Source organism: Haliaeetus leucocephalus, unplaced genomic scaffold (assembly GCF_000737465.1).
Source record: "Haliaeetus leucocephalus isolate CR32 unplaced genomic scaffold, Haliaeetus_leucocephalus-4.0 Scaffold143, whole genome shotgun sequence".
In the NCBI taxonomy this organism is placed as follows: domain Eukaryota; kingdom Metazoa; phylum Chordata; class Aves; order Accipitriformes; family Accipitridae; genus Haliaeetus; species Haliaeetus leucocephalus.
The window spans coordinates 634,523-643,696 of record NW_010972579.1 but is presented as its reverse complement, the minus strand read 5'-3'; the positions used below and the strand labels follow the sequence as shown (position 1 = coordinate 643,696).

General features: G+C 38.2%; 1 protein-coding gene across 3 annotated transcripts in view; it reads right to left on the bottom strand.

Moving 5' to 3' along the window:
- MAP3K13 (mitogen-activated protein kinase kinase kinase 13) overlaps nucleotides 1-9,174 on the bottom strand; it is an 84,415-nt gene that overhangs the window by 49,001 nt on the left and 26,240 nt on the right. For all 3 annotated transcript variants that reach the window (XM_010561154.1, XM_010561156.1, XM_010561155.1), the window contains exon 3: nucleotides 4,042-4,187. The gene's annotated coding sequence lies outside the window, so the exon portion shown is untranslated. The remainder of the gene's footprint in view (nucleotides 1-4,041; nucleotides 4,188-9,174) is intronic.

Here is a 9,174-nt window from a genome sequence, read left to right as displayed (position 1 = left end):
GGGGGGGGGGGGAATCACCTCAAGAATTGTTCAGCAATAGGGATGATCCTTTGATGCAAAGGGTCAAGATGATCTTCTGCAACCTTTCAGGCCTCTTCTGTGAAGACACTGAAGTACTGAAAGCTTTGCAGCAAGACTAAAGCTAAAAAATTAATCTGATCTTTTGCAGTACGAGGTCTTGCCAAATAAAATCTTTCCATCCTTGTTACTGTTATACAACCTCTCTGAGGAATATTATTCAGATTTCTACCAAAAAAAAATATAAAAACTGCTGAAAGCCCATTAAGACAGCAGAATTCAAGGATTTATAAGTCAGAGACTGCCAGAATAAGGCACTATATTTAGTACTAACAGTTTTCTCTGTAGTACTGTGATAAAGTTCCTTCAAGAACAGTGGATCAGCCCTATGTAAATATTCTCAAGACAAATAAAACCTGCTCAGCATCTTCCTCCCAGACTAGCATCAGTCATGAAGCTATTAGTAGCTTTTTCTTTAAAACTTACTGCTTTTTTTTTTCTCCTCTCTCCCAAGAGACAACTTCTGTTCCCCTGCTGCTAAATGCAGACCCTGGAAGAGTCCTCTTGATCTGTCTGAGGTATCACGACACAGAATTACTCACTTCATGAAGAGTTATGACAACACTTTAAATAGTTACAATCATGATTAAGAGATTTTTGGTCCAGAATATTTGGATTGAGAACATTAAACTTGTCAGCGGTGGTGATTTTGATCCTTGTTTTCAAGCACAATGTTGGACAATACAGTATGATGTTGAGGGCACCACAAAGCAGGACACTCTCAGGAGATGCTGTATGGCATACCAAATATTTGCTTTCTGAATTAAGTCATAGAGCTGACCTTAAGGGACAACCAAAACTTAAACAGCCTTCATCAAAAGGGCACATAAAAGTTAGCCAATGTCCTAATACTCCAACTCAATCAAACCATCAGCTTTGTATTTCACAGGGTTTTCCCATCCAGGGAAAATAAGCACCATGTTAATAAATTCAAGTCATGACTAAGAGAGAAAGAATGACAGCCATGTTCAAAAAACATGTCAGCTGAAGCATTAACCCTGGGACCTTCCAGGACAATTCTTTCACAAGTATTTTATAACCTATAGTCCTCCATAAGCGGAGTAAAAAAGGTGACTGTGCTTCCCTTCAAGCAGAGAGATGTGAGTCTGCTCAAACTCCAATTTACCCCTTATTAGTAAGGAAAGGTATACAGAAAGTGCTTGTATACTTTTCACAAAAGATATAATATACTGGAGGAAAAAAAATGACAGACTACATGATTAGAAGCTTGCCTGGTTCACTTGCTCTCCCATTACATGCCATCTGTAAATGTCATAGTCCCCCTTAGGAGCTGTACTTTCTATCCTTAAGCCACCTCTATTACACTACTACTATGCATACAGCACTCCAATACAGAGTGCCTTGCCTATTAACTGAAAAAAATAAGATAAATAAGCAGCAGCAATGTTGATGAAGCAACTGATGAATTATTGTTGATGAAGCAAGGACAGGGTAGTTCATGCAACTAATTGAACCAGGTTCAAATCAAGGGAGAATTTAATTCTTTGGTAAAATACTTCACCTTAATTATAACTCGTAACGAGAGACAGCTAGAGTCTAAATATATGGATGCTCTGCCTCTACAGCACCCACCAGGCCGCATAGAACAGGTAAAAATTGACAGCTTTTATATTAAGAAATGAATCCAAAATGTAGATCCACCTCACATCTTCCTGAAATCCCACTCAGAGGTGGCTCAGACACCTCCTAAAACTTACACATCCATAGCTTTCTCTGCAATAAGTATCTTCTCATGACAAAGATCATACAAACATAAAGAAAATGTATAGAATAAAACCATTCTGTCTCCTTGAGTGAAGCAACTTAAATCTTTTCTTGCATTGTGCATATATCCATTCACTAACTGAAGAAAACGTTAGATAATTTTACAGTTTAAGAGACAAGAACAAGTGATTTTTCAGCTAGCATCTATAAAGAAAACAAGAAACTATTTTTTTTTTAATATTCCTCTAAACTTAATTCCCAAAAGATTACAGAAATTTTATACAATTTGCTCCTTTTCAGTTCTTCATGTATATGCGATATACGCAGGTTTGGTAACATACAAGTTTTACCATTTAATTTTTAATACATAAAATAGGTGTAGTTAAACTGAAAAACTGCATATATGACACAGATTCAACAGATGATATATTCTTAGGAATAGCAATATCCAAAACACATTAAGTATCATGCTAATATTGAAGGCAATATACATTACAAAAAAATATCACAAGCTCACACAGATGCATTAGAAGATTAGAGAATATGAGACAAAGAAAGAAACCTCCTGCTATTTACATCACATTTCAAAAAAAGACAGCAGACCATAAAGATTCACTTTGAGGACAGAGGGGAAGAATAGTACACTTGAAGACCAAAATGCATCTTAAAGCTCCTAACCCTGTGTCCTAAGTGGTCTATCGTGTCCAAAGGTATTCTTACGTGGCTGGCTACTCCTCAGAAAATGAAACTGTAATTAGTCAACAGGATCAGCCTGTCCGAGGCTGGAGTCTTCAGTCAGAGCTCTTTGCCAAATACACAGAAACCTTTGCCTCACGGGGAGCTCCCCAAAGAAAAAAGCCAAGTTTTCTTAGAATATGAACTAGAATGCTTTCAGCAACGGAAACTTGGAAAGACCAGGTCAATCAGACTAGAAATAGGAAGGGGTTATATATGACCCTCCCTGCCTGCTGTGCCTTGTTTCCAGGCTTCCATTTAGCCCTCAATGTCCAAATTGCAGCAAACTCTGCGTTTTTTTGCTAGAGCACTGTCTGGTCCCTAGGGAAGTTTCTTACCTCTGAGGACTGTCTGCTTCTCGGTGTTACCTTAGTCTCCCTGCACGAGCTGCAGGGTCCTGGCTGCCTACTGCATCTCTCACTCCTTCCTCCTCCCCTGCCCTGCTCAGCCTCCCAAAGCTTCTCTTCCTGAGCTGAACCCGGCTGTCCCCAGACAGCAGTCACCTCCTCCGTGATGCAGGCTCTGTCTTCTCAAAGACAGGCAGCACAACTGTGAACAGGAGTACAAAACAAACAAATGCTGTCTACCTCAGAAGTGCCAAGCTACTTTTTAACAAATCCCCCTTCACTATAACAAAATGGGCTGCGAGCTTGCTAAAGCAAGTCCCTGATCATGGCTGATACTGGCCAAAAGGAAGTATTGGAGGCAGGACACCAGAGATGCACAAGCTCTGCACTACCTATGGCAACAGACATCAGACACAGAACCAGCAACAAGTAAGCCAGCTAATCCAAGTATCTATGCAGAGCAGTTACCTCCAATAGTAAAGTTTGACACTACTTTAGACATTTGACATTATTTTAGAAACTATGAACAGCTGCTTGAAAACAAACAGATAGCTAAAAACATATAGCTCTTACACTATTGAACCTATAACCTGCTCAGATTTCAACATGAAGCATGACTCCCTGCATTTTCAGGAACTTTGCTGGTGTCTCTACTCCAACCGCGACAGCCTCGATTCCTGTGAGGACACCTGCATTCTCCAGCCAATCACCCGAGTAAGGACAATGAAAAACTACTTATAACAATAGAAAAGTAACATATCAAAGTTATGCCCTCACAGAATCAATAAACCTGAATTAATAGATCCAAATGTTTCCACAGAGTTCGAGTTATAGTTGGAAAATCTAAACACTGTAAGATTAACTTCAACTCAGTCTATGCAAACACCCCTTTGGCACTTGTCCCTTCTGTTCACTCACATCTGAACTGGATCCCATTAGGTGTCCACAAGTGACCTACTGCAAGTGAGCAAGTTCAGCAGTGAAATGGCTATGGACACAACATAAAATGATAAGGTAAACTTATCTCATTCCTACCATTGAAAGGAAAGCATACCTAAAATTTAAGGACAACTGCAGCAGTGACTGCATTATTGCTTCACATCTTCTCAAGTTTCTGACTAGTTACTACAGTTTAAACATCAACAACTGCTGATACCTGATCATTTTTCCAAATGCACTGAAAGCCCATGTCCTCTTGGCTTACTGCACATGTGCCTCCTCTTCAAGTCAGATAAATCAAGCTGCTCTCTGAAGTTGCACCATGAGTAATGTTTAGGACAGCCCAACACTGAATTCTTCTCTCTAGAAAGAAGAACAAGAAAACTCAGAATCCTGTTGAACAAAAATGTATTTAAATAAATGCTCCCAAGATCAATCTGAAACATCTCATTAGCACATTCTGATGTTATGTGGCACATTTAAATGCAGCAGAAAACATCCAAAATTAAGTATGCACTTTCAAAAAGAAGCTGGGAGTAGAAAAAGACCTCAACACATTTAGTACATCCTTTCTTAGCACAGGCATAAACTCTATAATCCTTTTATGGTACAATTTTAATCTAAATCAAGCAGCTCCAGTAAAAGAGCTCAGAGCTTCCCTATTACAAAATTACATCATTCAGGACTGGATTAGACTTTAAAATAGCATACTTCAAGATAATCTATTAACGATTTTTTACACTTAATTTCATACCTAAACTCCAAGTTATTTGTTTCCTAATTTTAAGCAAATTTTAGGAAAAGCATAAGTTATTACAGTCCTCTTACATATATACAACTCATAAAACCATTATTCCTCTTGCTATCAGAAACATGCAAGCAGAGAGACAACAAATACTGAGACTTCCAATCCTGAGCTTACTGCATCTTCTTCCCACCCCACAAAAATCTAAAAGGCTGCAAGATTTAGCCCAGTTCTTCATAAAAGTAATGATAATCAACATCTTGAAATTACAGAACTGGCTAATGCTAGCCTTTAATGCAAACACTAAACTAACTGGTCTTAAAAAGAAATTACCTCTACCTGCAAACATTGTTTTCCTTATATCCTTAATCATCACAAACACAATAAGGCTACTACAACATTGAAGAAGAGATTCAGTAATAGCAGCACAACTGTCTTGCCAGATTTAAGAGACTTTAGACAACAAAAGCTATATGGCCTTGCAAAAACATAGGCACCATCTGCCTCATGTTATGCACCACGTGCAATTCAGCTGGTCTCAAGACAACTCGGGAAGTTCAGCATATTCCTAACTTTTTTCTGAAGTAGGAGTGTCACTTATTCCCCTCCCATATCAAAACCGCATACTTCAATTTAACCCAAGATTAACTTTCAGGTTTATTTTAAAAATTATGTAGGAAACACAATAATGAGATCTATAATAACAATCCTTAGCAAGAAAGAAGGTGCCACCAGCACTTTTGTATAGAAGACAGTGATGACTATCAGTGGGAGCTGTTTATTTTCTAGGGGTCCCTCCCACAGAGCAATTCACACCATGCTCCTCACAACTTTTTCTGCTATTCTCTTATTCTCGCACATTTAATTACTGGCAGTCACAAATTCTGAAAGAGTCACTTTTAATAGTAACATCAGAAAAACAATCTCAAAAGGACAGTTGTGAATTGGTCATTACAATTATACACACAACTTAAGAGAATAACAGTTACACTGTTACACGAAACAAACATGAAAAATCTTGTACTTGAGAAAAACAGTTCAATTACAGAAGCTGAATAAATTCTACTGAAGATGCCTTAAAAATGACTGACCAAGGAGTAGCAAGAACAAGTTCTGCAAAACAAATTCCCAGCACCAATAGCTCAACACAGCACACATTTGCTGGTCTTTCACCAACAACACTGTAAGTCTTGTCACCATTGTAATTTCATTTTAGCACTGTATTAGTTCTCTCCTCCTCTAATTTGCCACAGAAACAGGAAAGGTAATTCCACATTCCCAATAAGAGAAAGCTTGTGAAGTCAAGGTTACGCTATATTCAGAGGCTGTATTTAGGCAATAGAAAGGAGGATGATATAGCAATATTCTTGCACAAGAAAGTACTGAATTGCAACCACTGTTGCCCTGTAGCAGCTCTGTATTAACCATTTATTTACAGAATAATTTGCAGGTCAATCACCTTCTTGGAGGCAATACATCAATATTGGCAATGACAGACACACAACTGTAGTAAATCTGTTCATCCATTTACACCCTTCCACCACCAGCAGCAGAAGGTAATTCTACCAGAGCACCAAACCCTCTTGCTGTGCTTTCACATTGTGTTATTTAAGCAAGTGGCAATGCTCCTGATGGAGGACTCCTCCCATCTTACTCAACAGTTTGCAGAGAAAAATAAAATCCCCAGATCAGGTAAGTCAGCAGAGCCCTGCTGTATACTACCTCAAGCTGAAATAACTGGTCATCAATACCAGCATTATTCTAGTATGAGCTGGTGCCCAAGTAGTTTTACAAAAGCACCCAGTCAGCAACTCACTGGCACCAGTACAGCAGCCACATGGACATGTCCTGAGTGTGAGACACGGACACAACACAAAAAAGAGTGAGATGTGGCATCCAAATTCCTTAGCAGTGTAGACATTTGGCCACTCCATAGAAGATGAACATGTATACACCTTGTTACAGATCATATCAAACACCTAGTAAAAAACCTTCTAGAAATAAGGAACATACGACATAAGTATATAATTTAATTCCTAATTAGCACACTGCTGAGAGCAATGTTTATTAAGCTGTTAATAACTCCTTCCAACAGAGGTAAGGCGGGATACTTCAATATTAAAAACAGAGCAAATATACATACATTTGAACAGGTTTATTAGACAAACTTTAGAGTTTATACATTTTTATATATTAAAAATGTAAATATTTGCCTTTGTTTACAAGAAAATTACATGGTTCTATTAAATGAATGAGAAAAGGCACCAAAAGCCAGTAATTACAATTTTTACCCCTGTTTTAAGACAGGAATGATGCATGTAAACACACCAAGGTTTATTTTCTTGCTTAAGAAAACAAACATTGTGAGTAGATACTACAGATAAAACAATAATACAGACTTGAGAGAATAAAAATACACAAAAAAGGAAAGACTGTATTTGATTACATTATAGTTTTAAACACATTTCACTTATACAGAAAACAGCACATAAAATTGGAGAGATGTTCATAAAAAACATGAGACACTAGATGCCCAAATTTGGCAGAATGCCATTGGAATAAATTATTGAATTTCACATGAAAAAATACTGCATTCTAAGGACAGATTTTAAAACATCATTTGATAACTGCTAGCAAAGGTAGGACTTGTCAGTACCCTGGACGAGAAGAGACTTCCAGGGCTGAAGGACTTTTACCACCAGTTGGGTTTAGCTCTTCCTGCACTTCCATTTACCATCACCTTTTCTAGTATTCCATTGGCTTTTAACACTTGCTTTCCAGATTCAGCCTGAAAGATTTTATGATCTATAAGCCAATACAGAAGACATCATGGTGTATTGCAGGTTTAAGCTCTTAAAAATGAATAAATGCACCTACCCACTTGGTAAAAACTGCTAATGTGAATAGAACAAATACAAAAACCAAACATACATAATACAGAAATCATACAAACTGGAAACATATCTGCTGATTGGATTTTTTTCCTTTTTAACTTAATCATCATGAACCCAAGGAATTCTTTCAATGTAATATTTCTCATCCTAACAAAACACCAGCAGAATTCTGAGTATTTGGATTCAAACACTAACCCCTGCAGATGGATTTTGTTTAAATAAATGAACAAACAAAACATTATTTGCTTCGAAATTCTTCTACTTGTGGTGAAAGCCGAGCTGTACTGAAATCAATAGGGCTGTCAGCATTGTTTTCAACGGAGCTAGAATTTCATTTCCTGTGCCCAACTTAAGATCTCTTAAAGATTCTGCTAACCACTATAACACAGTTTTGCACTCTCACGATCACATATATAGTTCAAAATAAAATGTTTGGTGCAAAATACTTACAAGGAAGGTTACATAAGCAGCATGAAAGTAGCAGCTGTGACTGATTTCTTCAGAGAGTAAACTTTGTCTCCAGCCTGGCTGCTCTGCCTGGATTAATGCTGTTCCTGTACAATACCCCAGCCATGAAGCCTTGGGAAGCTCCTATCCCAACTCAGCAAGGTGGGAGGGTTTGTTATTTTAAATGTTGGCTGATAGCAGCTTATCAGCAAGTTTTCAAAGGTTAAACTCAACACATCTGCACGGCAAAAGTGCAAACAAAGCACAAGGAAAATGTTGAATTAGTGTTCCCTCTCCTGCTGCAGCACTTCCCTCCAGCAAGGGCTAGAACTCTCATATACCATGACCTGTAGTGCAGGCCAGCAAAGAAAGTTAAACTAAAACTCCTGTTCAGAGAAACCATAACTGAAAATATCTTTGGAAAACAGTGAGAAATTAACAAAAGTGCTTTCTTTCAAAGGAGGAGCTTGCTTTGCCTGCTACATTCCCACTGTCTGCCACACAGGATGGAAAAGCTAACCCAAAACCTTTTAGTTTGGCCCTTAAATGCAAGGCAATTTTATTACTGTTACCAAATTTATCGTTGACACCACAGCTCCATGACAACTCACTGGAAAACAAAATAAAATCTTCAATTTAGGACCTGCTACGATTTTTTATTTCTATCCCCAGCATGCTACTGAACCGTAAAGGGCTGATGCAACTTTAAACCAGAAAAAAACCCCAGAGTTACAGACTCATTACTAATTCATCCTGGCTGAAGCTGCATACCAGCAGCTGCTGCCTCTCTCAATTAACAGCAAATATCGAACAGTATTGTCATTTAACAGTGTTTACTGCCTGCTGCCCTGTCCACTGTCACATTTTCAAAGCATTCTGGCACAATTTAAAATATCAACATTGATAAACAGAGCTTAGTTTAACTCCTTATGTATCAGCAGACTTCACAGCAGAAGTGCTTTACTCTTCTTACATTCATTAGGTGTTTGGCAATAGCTGAAGCCCAAAGATGCAAGGTGCCACCAAAACAGTACTTGTAATTCAGAGGCCCACAGGGTGCCTGGCTTCCGCAGAGGTCTTAGCACAAGTGCAAAAATTTGTGGGAGTATCTCCAGAAGAGCAGCTCTCTTTATAAATGAATGCCAAAAAGATCAAACAAAAGAGGAGAACAAGGAGGAGAGACCACACATTCAGCCTCTGTTGCTGAAAATTTTAAAACAAAAAGAAACAAAACAAATGGGGGGGGGGGGGGGGGAAAAAAAAA